Below are 18127 nucleotides of genomic sequence, written 5' to 3'. Positions count from 1 at the left end.
TGGGGGTGGGGAGTCAGTAATGGGCCCCGCGGCGAGGACCTCGGTGCCAGGGCGCGTTCTGGGTTCCCCCTCTGGGGGTGGGGAGTCAGTAATGGGACCTACCTCCTGGGGCTATTGGGAGGGTTAAGTCAGAGTAACACAGAACTCTGAAGACCACACTTGTGGGGCGGCCCCTACCCCTCGCAGGGTCCAAGCGGGTGTCTCTGATGCCCCCAGTGGCATTGAACCCCTGCAGGTATTACAGAGTTCCTGGTGGCGGGAAACGCTGCTTTCCTTCGATGATGCTGTTTGCATTTGGGATTCTTTCCAAAGTAAAAAAAAAAAAAAAAAGTCCCCCCCGCCCCCCCGACTCACGGAAGCCCAGGCTGGGACGCGCAACTCTTTCCCAGGCCTGCAAAGTCCAAGGCAGTGCACGCACCCGGCCCCCCACCCCCAGGGACGCTGGCAGCAGGTGTGGCCACCCCCACTGAGTGGCGGCTCCGAGTCTCTCCCTCTCCCACACCTGTGGGCAGCCAGGGGCCTCCTGGAGGGCGGCGAGCAGGTGCAGCCGCCTCTGATGTTTAGCCAGAGTCTCCGGGAAAGCTGGCTGGGAAGACCTCCCTGGCCACGGGCGACCACGCACGCCCTGGTCCCCGCTCCCGAGACACAAGTCACCTCCTCAACCAGGAGAAGACCCCAAGGGAGGGTCCCAGGCCCTGCCAGAGCGCGTGTTCACCTGGCCCGCCTTGGAGCAGACCCTCCGCCCCCCCCCAACCCCACCCCGGTGACCACAGAGGCGGGAAGGTGAAACCACACTCCACTCCTTGCCAAGGAGGCCACGGTGCTTCCTGGGCACACCACAGACTGGCACAAATTCCTATATAAAAATAGTGACGAATTAGGCAGAGAGGGGTCTTCCGTCTGCTGGCTCGCTCCCCAAATGGCTGCAAACGGCCGGAGCTGGGCCGATCCGAAGCCAGGAGCCAGGAGCAGAGAGCTGGATCAGAAGTGGAGCAGCCAGGACTTGAACCGGCGCTCATATGGGATGCCGACACTGCAGGCGGCTTTACCTGCTATGCCACAGCGCCAGTCCCACCTAATTTTTTTTTTTTTTTTAACATCGCCGGCATTTAGAGAGAGCGCCCCATCCTTGGGTCCAGGTGCATCGAGGTATTTCGCAGGTGTTCCACATCCCCTGCCTTAATCAACACACATGCCCTGCGGGGAAGCCGCCCTGGAGACGGCCTGGGGCTGGGAAGGCAGGAACCGCAGGAGGGCTCTGGGGTGAGGCCGCGGCCTCGGGCACAGGACCCTGGGGATCTGCTCCAGGGGAGGGTCCCCTCTGGTTGCTCCTTGCAAAGAGTGGGCCGTTTTCTTCCATGGATTCAATCGCTGAGCCAACCGGGGTCAGCCATTCGCACTGGGATTATTGCACTGTGTGCTGTGGCCACCTCACCTTCAGGTGATGGGCAGGTGACAGTGGGTTGGTACCTGGGGTTCTCTTTCCCATCAGCCCCCAGGTGGGCAGCTACATCTGGCAGGCGCAGGCCAGGCACCTGCCAGGAAGGCCCCATCCCTCCTGTGCCAGCCAAGCCCGGCTCCGCCTCCCTCCAGGCCCCGCCCCGCCACTGAAGCTGGCGCCTTCCCTCCCGCGTTGCACCTGCTACCGTCCCGGGATTAGCTTCTGAAAAGTTCTCGGGGTCCGGGTCCTCCGTGGGTTCCAGCACTTCAGCCCCTCAGAGTCAGCCTTTGAAATTGGGGGACAAGCCTCCATTCTGTGGGGTGCACCCATGTTTTGTCCGGGATGAACGTCCCTGCTGCCTGTGACACCACACGGTGTCTGAATGTTGCCGGACGTCTGGGTGACAAACGTGTCGCACAGCTTCGCAGGGCTCGGCAGCCACAGCCGCTGATCACAAATGGCCAAGGACGCCACCCGAAGGAAGCTGGGTAGGGTTCGCTGCTGGGATTCCATTGCTCATGCAGGGGTGGCGCTGGCACCTGCTCCCCGGGCAGCTCCTTACAGCCCACCAGCCACCATGACCTGCACCTGCTAGGTGACAGTGGCACCTGTCACTGTGACGCTGAACTCCACAGCCCCCTCCCTGGGGGCAGCAGCACTTGGGGGGCTCCGTGTCCTTGTGAGCTCGGGTTGTTGGCGGGCTGCTGATGTTGAGGGTGTTGGAGGGTCTTGGGGGCGACTGAAGGACCTGACTTCCGCAGAGCACACACGGAGCCCCTCCCTGGGCCCCTGCGAGGCCCCCACACCTAGGGGTCCCTGCCACTTGGTGACCTGAGGCACACTGGGGTGCGTTTGTCGCTGAGGTCCCGTATGGTGGTGGGTTGTGTTTTAGTGACGCATTTCACCCACTGCCCCCCAGGCCCCAGCCTCACAGAGCAGAAAGAAGTGCCGTGGGAGGGGGCTGGTGGGAGGGAGGGGGACTTGTGTCCGGGGCGGGACAGTTCAGAAACAGAGACAGCCACGGTTGGTGGCGGCACAGGAGCCAAAAATCAGGGCAAGACCGGGAGTCGCAGGGGCGGCTGGGAGGTCCTTGAGCACAGATCAGGAGATGGGAGGCACCAAGACCTTCTGTGGGTCCAGCAGTCTGTGCCTCCCCCAAGCCATGCTCACCCTGCTTCTGCCTGTACCACACCCAAGGCGGTGCCTGCTGTGTCCCCAGCGTCTCCATATTGCCACACCCCGGGCACGGGCTTCCTTTAAAGCCTTCACTTAGAATGACTCCCTGCTAAACACGGACCATGGGCAAAAGACAGCCTTTCCCGTCAACACGGCTCTGCAGGGCGCAGGGGCACACGGAGCCACGGCAAGCGGCGGTGGCACTGGGCACTTATCTGGAGCACACTGAGTGGCATCTGTCTGTGCCAGCATGAAGAGGGGTCCCCAACACTGCCCTGCTGAAGTCAGAGCTCAGAGTGTGGGTTAGCCAGGGGTCTGCAGGTGGGTTAGGGGCCTCGGAGTTCTTGGGTCTCTGTGTGCATCCTTGGACATCTGACCACCCACGTGACTGCCAGCCCGGGGCCTCGGCCACCTCCTGCCTCCGTGTCCCTGGTCTCCTCTCCCCCCAGGCAAGCTCCCTGCTCCAGCTGAGAGGCGCTCAGTATAGCCGGGAGATTCGGCTTTTCTTCCAGGGCAGAGTGTGCTGGCCAGAAAGAGCTGGGGAAAGACCACACCTGGGAACGTGATCCTGAACCAGGGGAGGGGCCTCGCACTGAGAAACCCTGGGGAAGAGGCTGCCACCATCCTGTCCCAGGTGGCTCACGGGGGACACTCCCCATGCAGTGAGAAGCTGTGTCCTCCTGCCCATTAGCCACAGCTCAAACCACCTGCCCAGGGGCTCCCTTCACCGTAGTCCGCTCCTGAGACAAGCCCAAGGCTAGGGTTGCCTCCTTGGCAGGGGATGCCCTCCCCACCCACACCCTCGGGGAACCTCCTGTTCCTTTGCTTGGTGCCGGCTCCTGTGACGTCCCCTCCAGGAAGCCTGGGTCAGGGTTCCCAATGGGAGTGTCCTCTCCTTTGTGGCACTTGGTGGTGGGGGATAAAAAATCCAGGCTTGGGGCAGGTGTTTGGTGTGTTGCTGAGGTCACCCCTCGGGGCGCCTACATCCTGCACCAGAGTGCCTGGTTTGAGTCCCAGCCCCTCCTCTTCGGATCCAGCTTCCTGCTCAAGCACCCTGGGAGGCAGCAGGGGGTGGCCCAAGTGCTTGGGCCCCTGGCACTCACGTGGGAGACCTGGGTGGAGTTCTGAGCGCCTGGCTTCAGCCTGGCCCAGCCGCACCTGTTGCAGGCACTTAGTGAACCAGAATTTGGAAGATCTGTTTCTCTGCTTTCCACATAAAATGAAAACACTTGGTGAGTTTCTAACAAGTCTGCAAGCTTTGTCTGCACACACACAGGCAGAAGCCCAGGATCGAAGGCTCTCGAAGCACCATGCTCCCCTGTGGAGGCACAGGCTGGTGGAGCGAGTGGGGGGCCCACACCGCCCCTGCCCCGACAGCATCCACTGTAAGACCCCTCGTAAGACTGTAGGCTGCTTTCAGATTCTACTGCGTCTTAGGGAAAGAGCGTGCCGCTGCTGCCACCTGCTGGTCCTGTCTGTAACTTCCTGCAAGAACAAAACCTGAACTCGGACATCCACAGCCCGGGAGGAGAGCATGAGGCGGGGGGGGGGGGGGGGGGGGGGGGGCTGTTCCCGGCAGCCCAGGGCCTCTCCTTCACGTGTGCTCACCATCCCCCTTCGCCCCTCCCCAGGGGGCGGTGAGATGGTGAATGAACATGCCCACAAACGAGGGCCCCCTTCCATGCACTGTGGGGAGGGGGTAGCACCTAACCTAGGGGTCGAGTGTCTGCTGGTGGAAGCCCAGGTGTCAGAGGGTGGCTCCGAGGCGGGGGGCACACGGGGGCAGCCCCCTCTCCCACTGGCTGTAGGTTTTGCTTCGCTCCCTGGGAACACCTTCCTATTCCGTGTGTCGTTGGGGAGTTTGGCCATGCTGTGTGGGGATAAGGGAGCTGGTAGCTGAAATTCACGGACAATGATATTGATGGAAGCTGAGGGAGCTGCCTGGGGCAGTGGCTTGGTGGTGTCAGTGTCACCAGAGCAGAGGCCCATCTCCAGTGGGCAGCAGGTGGTGAGGGATTTTGCCAGAATCAGCACCAGCCTCATGGGAGTGCCCCCTCTCTGAGTGTCTGTGTCCGAGCACCCTCGAGAGGGCCTTACGTTCTGAGCAGTGACATCCCACAGCCCCGTCCGTGGCAGCTATCTCCCCGAGTCCCTGTTCCACACTCGTGCAGGCATTAAGCTGGGCCAAGGACAAACTGACCACCCCTGCTAAGTTTCCACCTGTCCGACCCGAGATCCCTCCAGGCGTGTTGCCAGGCACCTGCAGGCTCGGCTGACGTCTCCTGCCCCTCTCTGCAGCTCACGGGTGCGTGTAGAGATGTTCCCTTCTGCCTAGTGGTACCTCCCAGCAGGTGGGGAGCCCCAGCTCGCCCCAAAGCCACAGTGGAAGGTACAGGGTGCCGTGGGGGATCCCTGTCTGTACTGGTGTCAATGCTGCTGCAGCAGGTGCATCACTTGGCGGCTCTGCCATCCACACTTCCTTGCACCTAGGTTTGCAGAATTCAGCTCTGAAGAAAAACGGGCTACGTGAAGCCTGAGACGGTGTCATTTCAGGCGCACGCCTGTCCCCCGCTACTCCCCAGGGACCAATAAGATCTCCAGCTGACTCCTCCCCCATGGGTGACGATGCCCACGGGACACTTGGTGCAGTCCAGGGTCGCTTTTGCTTCTCCCAGTGGGAGTGTGCAGCAGAGGCCCAGGGAGCTGCCAGGGACCCCGGGGTGCCAGGAGCTTGGCTCCCCTTCCGTACAGTGGGTGCCCGGCCCACACCGAGAGCCCTGTGAGAGTGGGGACAGGGTCGTGTCGCTGGCCCAGGGAGGATGCTGGTCATGCTTCCCCTCCCCTGCCCCCCAGAGGGAAACCCTGCGCTGGTGGTGGACAGTGACACAGGCGGCCTCAGTCCGGGCGGGGGTTCATTGCAACACAAGCTGCCCGGCTACAGACAGGGCTTGGATGGGAAGGGAAGGTTGTACGAGGATGTCCCTGGCGTGAGTATGCTACAGGGTGCGAGGTGTGACTGCCCACAGCCAACCAAGCATGGGAACAGCTGCCGCTCACCTGCTGGGAGGGCAAACCTTGCGGCATTCACAGGCCACCTTGGAAGAAGCTGCTGAACCCCCAGGACCCACTAGGGGGCTCCACCCGGCAGGATTGAGGCTCCAAGCAGGCCAGGGTCCTGGGAGAGCTGTTGAGAGCCACAGAGCCCCTCTGGTTTTTGTCCGTTGAACCCATGTTCGTAACTTGGAGTGGGGGTCGGCGCTGGCTGGGACCCCACAGTCCACATCAGAGTGCCTAGATTTTCAGCTCTGGTCCTAACTCCAGCTTCCTGCCAATGCACACCCTGGGGGGCAGCAGGGGTGGCTCAAGGACTTAGGGCCCTGCCACCCGTGGGAGACCCAGATGGAGCTCCGGGCTCCTGTCTTTGTCACTCTGTCTCTCTTGAGTGTGCCTATTTAAAAATACTGCTTTTTAAAAACAAAATCACTTTCTTAGTAGTAACTAAGTGACATTTCAATGCGTGTATACTGTGTGAAGTGACCAGAGCAGGGTAGTGGTCCCCCTCTTTGTCATGATTTTTAAGACGGGAGCCTTGGAGCTCTTCTCCTCCATTTGCTCAGAAAACATAGAACAGGTGGTGGTGAGCTTAGCTCCCCGCCGTGCTGGGCGACACGAGGAACCTGTTCTTTGGCCCCAGCTCTGAGCTGGGACCCATTGCTCACGCCCTCTCTGTTCCCTCTTGAGCTCCCAGAGCACTAGGCTGTGTTATGGTTGAGCTCTGTGCTCTTCCACGTGTGCGCCATTCGTCTCCCTGCACCTGGCTGATTTCACGCAACACGAGGTGCTCTAGCCCCATCCACCCTGCTGCAGGTGGAATTCTCAGGGTTGCACGGCATTCTGTGGAGTGTGTGTGCCACGTTTGGCTTAGCCATTCAGCTTCAGGCTCCTTGGTCGATTTCGTATGCTGGCTCTGGTGGCCAGCACTGCTATGGACATGGTGGTGCAGGTGGCTAAATTTCTAGTTTTGTGAGGAATCCCCATCCCACTTCCCAGAGCATCTGTATCAACATGCATCCTTGCCAACAGAACATAAGGGTCTTCCCAAAGCAGCCGTACCAATGTAAATCTTTGCCAACAGGGCACAAGGGTCTCCCCAGAGCAGCCGTACCAACGTGAATCCTAGCCAACAGGGCACAAGGGTCTCCCCAGAGCAGCCGTACCAACGTGAATCCTAGCCAACAGGGCACAAGGGTCTCCCCAGAGCAGCCGTACCAACGTGCATCCTTACCGACAGGCATAAGGGTCTCCCTCCCTGCACATCCTAGCCAGCGTTTGTAGATTATGAAATAGTCATTCTAACGGGGATGAGATGAGCCCTCACTGTGGTCTGGGTTCCCCACTGGTGAGTGACATGGAGCATTTGTAAGAGATCTGTGGGCCAGGGTTGAACCCATCCACTAATGGGCTGGGAGCATCTTAACTGCCAGACCAAAAACCCACCCAGATTTTCTGCACCTTCTGGATCCAGTCTTGTTACACTGTGTGTGTGTGTGCGCGCGCGCGCGTGCGTGCCCGGGAACATTATCCATTTCCCCAAGGTTTTCCAACTTCTTAGCATACTTTTGGCCATGGTGGCTTATGATCCATGGTCACTTATGCAATGTCACTTGTTGTTTCTCCTTTTCATCTCTAATTTTATTTCTGTTCTATTTCATTGTTGGTCTATATTGTAATTTTTTATAAATCTTTTCATTTTTTTTCTTTTTGTAGTGGTTTCAATCTCTATTTCTGCTCTAGTCCTCATTTCTTCTTGCATCCTGCTAATTTTGAGTTTGGTTTATTCTTGATTTTCTTAAGCCTTTGAGGTGTACTATTATTTATTTGAAAGAAATTTTAATGTAGGTACTTACTGATATAAACTTCCTTCTTAATGTTGCCCTTGCTGTATTCCATAGGTTTTGACATGTTGTTTCATTTTTGTTTCAAAATTATTTTTAAAATTTCATTAATGATTTATCAGCCATTTGGGAAGGTTCTGCTCAATATCTGTGTTTTCCACTTGCCTTGTTGATTTCTAGTTTTGTTCCACTGTGATTTGAGAAGACACAGGGTAGGATTTCAGTTTTTACATTTTTCGGCCTGATTTGTGGTCTAGTGTGTGGTATATCCTGCGAATCCACCATGTGCTGGTGAGCACTTGTGTTCTGCAGCTGTTGGATGGAATGTCTGAAGGGCCTCTCCGGTTCCTGTGCCGTGTAGAGTGGTTCAACTCTGCTGTGTCGTGGTTGGCTTCCTGTCGGGATGCTCTGTCCACTGAAGACAGTGGGTTTGAAGTCCCCAGCTCTGACCTCAGTGGGATCTCCCTGTCTCTTAGATCCAATATTCGCTTCATGTGTCTGGGTGCTCTGCTATTGTGTGCATATGTATTTTAACAGTTAGGTCTTGCTGAACGGATCCTTCTGTCAGTGTATGATGATCTTGTCTCTTTTTACCACTTTGTAAAAGTCTGCTTTCTCTGATGAATGTAGCTATTGCTACTCAGTTTTGGTTTCCATTTGTGTGCACCTTCGTTTCCCCATCTTTCACATTCAGGTCATGTGTTACCTGAGTATTTACTGGAAAATGAGTTTCTCATAGGCAGCATATTATTAGGGTTTTTTAAAAAAATTATTACTTGCCAGGCCTCTCTCTCTCTCTTTTTAAGATTTATTTATTTATTTGAAAGTCAGAGTTAGAGAAGGAGAGGCAGAGAGAGAGGTCTCCCATCTGCTGGTTCACTCCCCAGTTGGCTGTAGCAGCCAGAACTGTGCCAATCTGAAGCCAGGAACTTCCTCTGGGTCTCCCACGTGGGTGCAGGGCCCAAGCACGTGGGCCATCTTCTACTGCTCTCCCAGGCCACAGCAGAGAGCTGGATAGGAAGAGGAGCAGCCGGGACTTGAAGCAGCACCCATGTGGGGTGCCAGCACTGCAGGCAGTGGCTTTACCCGCTTTGCCACAGCACCGCCCCCTAGGGTTTTTTATTTAATTTTACTTTAATGTATTTGACCAGCTTATGTCTCTTGTGCGGGGGATTTAACCCATTTTTACATTCAAGGCTAACACTGAGAGAGGAGACTTAACTCCTGTCATTTTGCTGATTGCTTACTGACTGCTTTATATGTTCTCTGTCTCCTGCCCCTCACGTCTTTCTGGTCTGGTAGTTCGGGGCCATGAGAAGGACTGATTTTCTCCCGCTTTTCTGTGCACCTGTTGTAGCAGTGCCTCTGGTGCTCCCGTTGCTTCCATGGTGGTTGTCACGGTCCTTTCTCTTTAATGCCGGGCTCTGCCTGTGAGTGTCCCCTGTGGTGCAGCTCTGCTGGGCTGAGTTCTCTGTTTCTGCTTCGCTGAATGGCAGCTAGATGCCTCCTTCTTCTTCTTCTTCTTCTTCTTCTTCTTCTTCTTCTTCTTCTTCTTCTTCTTCTTCTTCCTTCTTTCTTCTTTCTTCTTTCTTCTTTCTTCTTTCTTCTTTCTTCTTTCTTCTTCTTCTTTTGACAGGCAGAGTGGACAGTGAGAGAGAGAGACAGAGAGAAAGGTCTTCCTTTTGCCATTGGTTCATCCTCCAATGGCCGCCGCGGTAGCGCGCTGCGGCCGGCGCACCGCGCTGATCCGATGGCAGGAGCCAGGTGCTTCTCCTGGTCTCCCATGGGGTGCAGGGCCCAAGCACTTGGGCCATCCTCCACTGCACTCCCTGGCCACAGCAGAGAGCTGGCCTGGAAGAGGGGCAACCGGGACAGGATCGGTGCCCCGACCGGGACTAAAACCTGGTATGCCGGCGCCGCAGGCAGAGGATTAGCCTAGTGAGCCGCGGCGCTGGCCATAAATGCATGATTCTTGATTGACAGCTTTTTTTTCTTTCCAGACCTCAGGGAAAACATATAAATATATTAAATGTATTTATATATTCTACAAGCATATATAAATATATAAATAAATCCCATTATCTTCTAACCGATAAGGTTTTTGCCGAGAAGTCGTCTGTTACTCTTCTGTGTTTTCCTTTACGTGTAACTCGTCATTTTTCTCTAGTTGCCTTTAGGATTCTCTTCTTGTCCTTGATAGCTGAATTATAATACGCCTTGGAGAAAGTATTTTTCCGTTGAGCCTGGCTGGGGTCTTTTGAGCTTCCTGGATCTGGAAGTCTGTAGCTCTGTGAGACTTGGAAGTTGTCAGCTGTTATTAATAGGCACCCAGTGTCTCTTTCTGTCTCTTCTCCTTGGGGTATCTCCATAATACAAATATTTGTTGGCTTCTGGTATCCCATATGTCTCAAAGACTTTTTTAAAGTTATCTTTCATTTCTGATTATTTTAAAACAATTGTTCTCAAGATCAGAAGTTTTCTCCTTGATCTAATCTTGTTGAATGAGCGGTGTCTTTTGTTTCCTGGAAGTTTTCAGCTTCAAACTTTCTAATAAATTTTTTAATGATTAATTTGTTGAATTTCTCATCCATACCATACTTTTTCCCACCAGAAATCTTTTAAGTAATACAAACTCCGTGCATTTCATAAATACAACTTTCAGAACATAATGATTCTTCCCACCATACCCGCCTCCCACCCACACTCCCACCCTCTTCCTCCTAACTCTCCTATTCCCATTCTTATTTTTCACTATGATCTATTTTAAATTAACTTTATACACATACAGCTAACCCTATTCTAAGAGTTCAACAAGTAGTATTTTAAAAATGGCTGTTCCACAACAGTCGAGACAAGGGCTGTTCAAAGTCATTGCTGCTCAAAGTGTCAATTTCACTTCTATAGATCACCTTTTAGGTACTCTGCTACCATAGATCAAGAAGAATATATGGTCTTTGTCCTTATGGGACTGGCTTACTATTAATGGTTTACAGGTTCAAGTATTTTATTGCAAATGACAGGATTTCGTTTTTTACTGCTATGAAGTATTCCATGGTGTACATATCCCATAATTTCCTTATCCAGTCTTCAGTTGATGGGCATTTGGGTTGATCCCATATCTTAGCTATTGTGAATTGAGCATTTTTTTCATGTGTCAGCCATTTGGATTTCCTCTTTTGAAAAATGCCTGTTAAGTCATTTGTCTGTATCTTAACTGGATTGTTTGTATTGTTTGTTGCTTTGTTTCTTGACCTTTTTATATGTTCAGGTTATTAATCCTTTATCAGTTGCATAGTTTGCAAGTAATTTCTCCCATTCTGTCTGTTGCCTCTTCACTTCACTGAGTGCTTCCTCTGTGGTGCAGAAGCTTCTCAGCTTGATGTAATCTCATTTGTCAATTTTGGCTTTGACTGCCTGTGCCTCTGGGGTCTTTTGCAGGAACTCTTTGCCTATGCAATGTCTTACAGGATTCCCCCAATGTTCTCTAATAATTTGATGATATCAGGTTATAGATTTAGGACTCTAATCCATGTTGAGTGAGTTTCTGTGTAAGGTGTGAGGTAGGGGACTTGCTTCATACTTCTGCATGTGGAGATCTAGTTTTCCCAGCACCATTTGTTGAAGAGACTGTTCCTGCTCCAGGGATTGATTTTAGCTTCTTTGTCAAAGATAAGTGGGTTGTAGATGCATGGATTGATTTCTGGCATTTCTATTCTGTTCTATAGGTTTATCCATCTGTTTTTGTACCAGTACCAGACTGTTTTGATTATAACTGCCCTGTAGTATGTCTTGAAATCTGGTATTGTGATGCCTCTGGCTTTATCTTTGTTGTATAAGTTGCTTTAGCTACCTGGGGTCTCCTAAGTTTCCATATGAACTTTAGCATCATTTTTTCCAGATCTGAGAAGAATGTCTTTGGTATGTTTGTTGGTATCACATTGAATATGTAAATTGCTTTTGGAAGCATGATATTGATTCTTCCCATCCATGAATATGGAAGATTTTTTCATTTTTTGTTATCTTCTATTTCTTTCTTAAATGTTTTGTAATTCTCACCTTAGAGATCTTTGACATCCTTGGTCAAATTTATTCCAAGGTATTTGATTTTTTGGTAGCTATTGTGCCAGCACTGCAGGTGGCAGCTTTACCCACTATGACACAGCACCAGCCCCAGCCCATAAGTTTTGATAAATTGTATTGTCTTCATTTATTCCCAGAAATATTTTGATTTCTACTTTGATTTCTTGAGTGGCCCAATGTTCATTCAGGAGCATGTTGTTCAGTCTCCATGTGTTTGCATATGTTCTAGGGATTCCTAAGTTGTTGATTTCCAGCTTCATTCCATTGTGGTCTGAGAAGATGAATGCTATGATTTTGATTTTTTTGATTTCGTGAGGCTTGCTTTATGGCCTAGCATGTGTTCTATCCTAGAGGAAGTTCCATGCACTGCTGAGAAAAATGTGTATTCTGCATTGTAGGATGAAAAGTTCTATAGATATTCATGTGGTCCATTTGGTCTATAGTGTCAGTTAGCTCTGTTTCCTTGCTGGTTTTCTGTCTGGTTCATCTGTCCATTGCTGAAAGTGGGGTATTGAAGTCCCCCATTACTATTGTATTGGAGTCTATGTTTCCCTTTAGATACCTTAACATTTCTTTTAAATAGCCAGGTGCCCTGTAACTAGGTGCATGTACATTTCTAATAGTCACATCTTCCTGTTGAATTTTTCCCCTAATCCATTACATAGTGTCCTTCTTGGTCTCTTATAACAGTTTTTGTGTTACTCTGTTCTGTATGATATTAGGATGGCTACACAAGCTCTTTGTGGTTTCTGTTAGCATGGAATATATTTTCCATCCTTTCCCTTTCAGTCTGCATGAGTCTTTATTGGTAAGATGTGTTTCTTGTAGGCAGCAAATAGATGGGTTTTGTTTTTTTAATCCATTCATCCAGTCTGTTTCTTTTAACTGGAGAGTTGAGGCCATTTACATTCAAGGTGACTGTTGATAAGTAATGACTTGGTCCTGCCATTTTCCGTACATATTCTTATTGCTTACTTTGGATTTCCTTTGTACTTTTACTGGGAGATTTTCTACCTTTACTTTGTTTCATAGTGATGACCATGTTTCTGTGTTTCTGTTGTAGCACATCCTTAAGCATCTTTTGTAAGGGTGGATGAGTGGTGACAAATCTTTCAATTTCTGTTATGGAAAGTCATTTCACCTTCGTTCATAAATGAGAGCTTTGTAGGGTACAGTATTCTAGGTTGACAGTTTTTTTCTCTTAAGACTTGGAATGTATCTCGCCATTCTCTCCTAGCCTGTAGGGTTTCTGGTGAGAAGTCAGCTGTGAATCTAATTGGAGATCTTCTGAAAGTAATCTGGTGTTTCTCTCATGCACATTTTAGTGGAGTGCAGGTGGGGCCTTCTCCATATCCTGCAGCTGCAGGTGTCACTCCCTCCCACCCATGATTCTACCCTGCCCCCTCCTCCCTCTCATATTCCCTGTGTTTTTACAATGATCTACTTTCAGTTTATTTTATATGCATAAGATTAACCCTACAGTATAAAGAGTTAAAAAAATAGTAAAAAGGAATAAAAACACTGTTCCTCAATGGTTTAGACAAAAGCTATAAACAATCATTGAATATCAAAATGTCAGTTTCACTCCTATTTATTATATTTATCAATACTCTATTAGTTGCCACAGATCAAAGAACATATGGTATTTCTCTTTTTGGGACAGGCTTATTTCACTAAGTATAACAGTTTCCAGTTGCATCCATTTTGTTGCAAAAGATAGGATTTCATGTTTTTTACCGCTGTAGTTTTCCATGGTGTACATATACCATAATTTCTTTAGCTGTCTGTTAATGGACATATAGGTTGATTCCATGTCTTAGCTATTGTGAATTGAACTGCAATAAACATGGGGGTACAGATCACTCTCTCCAATGCTGATTTCATTTCCTTTGGGTACATTTCAAGGAGTGTGATGGCTGGGTTATATAGCAGGTCTATATTCAGATTTCTGAGGAATCTCCATCCTGTCTTCAACAGTGGCTGTACCCATTTATATTCTCAACAACAATGGGTTAGGGAACCTTTTTCCTCTCTTCCTCTCCAGCGTTTATTTTTTGTTGATTTCTCCAATTCTTTTTTTTTTTATTTTTTTGACAGGCAGAGTGGACAGTGAGAGACAGAGAGAAAGGTCTTCCTTTTTGCCATTGGTTCACCCTCCAATGGCCGCCGCGGTAGCGCGGCTGTGGCCGGCGCACCGCGCTGATCCGATGGCAGGAGCCAGGTGCTTCTCCTGGTCTCCCATGGGGTGCAGGGCCCAAGCACTTGGGCCATCCTCCACTGCACTCCCTGGCCACAGCAGAGAGCTGGCCTGGAAGAGGGGCAACCGGGACAGGATCGGTGCCCCGACCGGGACTAGAACCCGGTGTGCCGGTGCTGCAAGGCGGAGGATTAGCCTAGTGAGCTGCGGCACCGGCCCTATTTTTTGTTGATTTCTGTATGAGAGCCATTCTAACTGGGGTGAAGTGAAACCTCATTGTGGTTTTTATTTGTATTTCCCTGACAGCAGTGGAGGATGGCCCAAGTGCTTGGGCCCTGCACCCGCATGGGAGACCAGGAGAAGCACCTGGCTCCAAGCCGCAGCGGCCATTGGAGGGTGAACCAACGGCAAAAGGAAGACCTTTCTCTCTGTCTCTCTCTCTCACTGTCCACTCTGCCTGTCAAAAAAAAAAAAAAAGCTCATTTATTTGACTTTTTAATTTCTTCGTGTAGGAACCACCTGCTATAAACTTCCTTCTTAACACTGCTTTTGCTGTATCCCATAAGTTTTGATGTATTGTTTTGTCATCATTTGTGTCCTGGAATTTTTTGATTTCCCTTTGATTTCTCCTATGACACATTGTCCATTCGGGAGCATGTTGTTCAGTCTGCAAGTGTTTCCGTATGCTCTAGAGAATCTTAAGTTGTTGATTTCCAGCTTCGTTCCATTGTTGTCAGAACATACACATGGTGTGATTTCAGTTTTTTGAATTTGCTGAATCTTACTTTATGGGCTGGCATATGGTCTATCCTAGAGAAAGGTCAATGTGCTGGTGAGAAGATTGCGTTTCTGCCACTGTGGGATGGAAGGTTCTGTAGACCGCAGTCAGGTCCATGTGGTCCAGTGTCGATTAGCTCTGTTGCTTCTTTGTTTTTCTGTCTGGTCGATTTGTACATCGATCAAAGTTGGTGTTAAAGTCCCCCATTACTGTTGTATTGGAGTCTCTGGCTCCCTTTGGATCTGTTAACATTTGTTAAATAGCCGGAAGCCCTGGCATTGGGTGCATATACATTTACTATAGTCACATCTTCCTATTAAATCGATTCCTTAATCATCACATAATGCCCTTCTTTTTCTCTTTTTATTTTTTTATTTATTTTTTTAAATTTTTGACAGGCAGAGTAGACAGTGAGAGAGAGAGAGAGAGACAGAGACAGAGAGAGAGAGAGAGAGAAAGGTCTTCCTTTACCATTGGTTCACCCTCCAATGGCCGCTGCGGCCAGCTCACCATGCTGATCCAAAGCCAGGAGCCAGGTGCTTCTCCTGGTCTCCCATGGGGTGCAGGGCCCAAGCACTTGGGCCATCCTCCACTGCACTCCCGGGCCACAGCAGAGAGCTGGCCTGGAAGAGGGGCAACCAGGACAGAATCCGGCACCCCGACCGGGACTAGAACCTGGTGTGCCAGCGCCGCTAGGTGGAGGATTAGCATGTTGAGCCATGGTGCCGGCCTCTTTTTCTCTTTTAATAGTTTTTGTGTTAAAGTCTATTTAGTCTCATATTAGGATGGCTATTCTTACTCTTTTTCTTTCCATTAGCATGGACTATCTTTCTCCATCCTTTCACTTTCAGTCTGTGTGCATCTTTGTTGGTGAGGTGTGTTTCTTATAGGCAGCAAATACACGGGTCTTTTTTTTTTTAATCCATTCAGCCAGTCCATATCCTTTAATTGGAGAATTAAGGCCATTTACATTCAAGGTTACTATTGATAAGTAATGACTTGGTCTTCCCCCTTTCCCATAAATATTCCTATTGATTGTTTTGGATATCCTTTGTACTTTTACTGGGAAATTTTATGCCTTTACATTGTTTCATAATGTGTTGACTATCTTTCTGTGTTTCTGTGTGTAGCCCATCCTTGAACATCATTTGTAAGTCTGGACGAGTGGTGAGAAATTCAATTTCTGTTTGCTATGGAAGGTCTTTATTTCACCTTCATTCATAAATGAGTTTTCAGGGTACAGTATTCTGGGTTGACAGGTTTTTTTTTTTTTTTCTTTAAAGACCTAGATTAGTTCTCTCCATTCTCTCCTAGCCCATAGGGTTTCTGATGAGAAGTCAGCTATGAGTCTAATTGGAGATCCTCTGAGAGTAATCTGACGTTTCTTTCTTACACATTTTAGACTCGGGTTTTACTGGGGAGAGTTTGAGTACAATGCCTGGTGGTGAGGATCTTTTCTGGTCAGGTCCAGTAGGAGTTCGTGTGCTTCCTGCACTTGGACATCCTTTTCTTTCTCCACAATAGGGAAATTTTCTATAATTATTTCACAGAATAGGATTTCTAATCCATTCTGTCTTTCCACACTTTCAGGAACTCCTAAGAACCATATGTTGAGTCATTTGATAGTATCCCATAAATCTCAAACATTATTTTTAATTTTTCTAATTTCTTCTTCTTTTGGGTCTATTTCCAAAGATTTGTCTCCTAACTCAGGTATTCTTTCTTCTGTCTCACCAAGTCTGTTTTTAAGCCTTTCCACCTCATTTATATTTGACATACTGTTACTGAGAGACAGAAGCAGAGAGAGATGTCTTCTATCCACTAGTTCACACCCTAAATGGCTGCAATGGCTGGAGCTGGGCTGATCTGAAGCCAGGAGCCAGGAGCTTCCTTCCAGTCTCCCACATGAGTGCAGGGGCCCTGGCACTTGGGCCATCCTGTGTCGCCTTCCCAGGCCATAGCAGAGAGCTGGATTAGAAGTGGAACAGATGGAATTCAAACCGGCACCCATAAGGGATGCCAGCACTGCAGGTGGCGGCTTTACCAGCTACACCACAGTGCTGGGCCCTACAATTGAAATAAAAAAAAAATTATTTCAAAGAGCTGGAGGGAGAGATCCTCCATCCAATGGTCTAAAATGAGACATAGTAATTTTATCTCCCAGGGAAATGCGTACCCATTCCTCCACATCTCATGCTGTCTAACCTACGTGGAAATCACACGAGACACGAGCGTGCTGGCTTTTTGCTTCTCTCTGTCGGGAGATTTCCACAACTGCCATCCGTGTTCTAGCTGCGTGGCTGGAGGCTCTGAGCACAGTCCGCTCGGCTGGGTCACACCACGCTGTCTTCCTCCTTGGTGTCCTCCTTCACTCTCCTACCACGCTGTCCTGGCTGTTACAGTTCCCACAGGAGGGTGCTGGGAGGTTCTCTTCCTGGGGCAATTTTTTTTAAAGATTTATTTTATTTAGTTGAAAGAGTTACAGAGAGAGGTAGAGATGGAGAGAGGTATAGAGAGGTCTTCCATCTGCTGGTTCACTCTCCAAACGGTCACCAACAGCTGGAGCTGAGCTGATCCAAAGCCAGGAGCTTCTTCAGGGTCTCCCACATGGGTGCAGGGGCCCAAGGAGCTGGGCCATCCTCTGCTGCCCTCCCAGGGGCATTTGGATCCTAAGTGGAGCAGCCAGGACTTGACCCGATGCCCATATGGGATGGCGGTGCTGCAGACCGGGGCTTTAACCCACTGCACCACAGCACCCACCCCTTCCTGGACAATTAATTCCCCTCCTGACTTCCTGTCTGGGCAGCCCGCAGGGGTGCCTGTGTCAGCATTTTCCATCCTGGCTCTCCTCCACCAACCCCCCTGCGAAGGTTGCCTCGGGGCTGCCCTGTAACTTCCTCACCTGGCTTCGGCCAAGAGGCAAGAGAGAACATTTGTTCATCTTGTTGAAGAAGCCACAGCCCTGACATTTTTGAAACAAAAGAGGCTCACCCTACCCTAGCAGCTCCCCGGGAGAACTGCGGCTGTCCCTGTGCCATCATTCACGGAATGAATTCAAGCCCGTGGACGGCACCCTGGAGAATGACTGTCCCTCACGCCTGTGAGTAGGGAAGTATATCAATGCAGATCTCAGATAACCAGCTAGAAACGCTACTCCAGCTGGTTACGGATCGTACAACGCGAAGACAGACTTCAAACTCGGCTAAACCCAAGTACAGACTGCCACGAAGTACTCGCAGTCGGGATTAGGAATAACCAGATCAAGTTAAAGAGCTCAGAGCAAAAGACAGCAGGAGAAAAAAAAAAAGACAAAGGTGAAGCCGAGGGACCCGGGGAAACACCCCCGCCTGGGACGGCAGCAGATGCTGTGACGTCTCGCACCTGTGAATTTTGCCTGACAATCAGGGAGTTTTGAAACGCTGACATGACCTCGTGTCCCAGAGGTCGTGAGAGGTGAGACTGCTTAGAGACGCCTGGTGGAGCCCACACTGTACAATCCTGGAGCCTCGTTTGGCACAATCTGTTGAAGTTGAAAAGTGTGTGTACCTTAGACCCCGCAA

Source organism: Lepus europaeus, chromosome 14, assembly GCF_033115175.1.
Source record: "Lepus europaeus isolate LE1 chromosome 14, mLepTim1.pri, whole genome shotgun sequence".
NCBI lineage: Eukaryota > Metazoa > Chordata > Mammalia > Lagomorpha > Leporidae > Lepus > Lepus europaeus.
The sequence above is the reverse complement of the archived record's forward strand: the minus strand, read 5'-3'. Positions refer to the sequence as shown.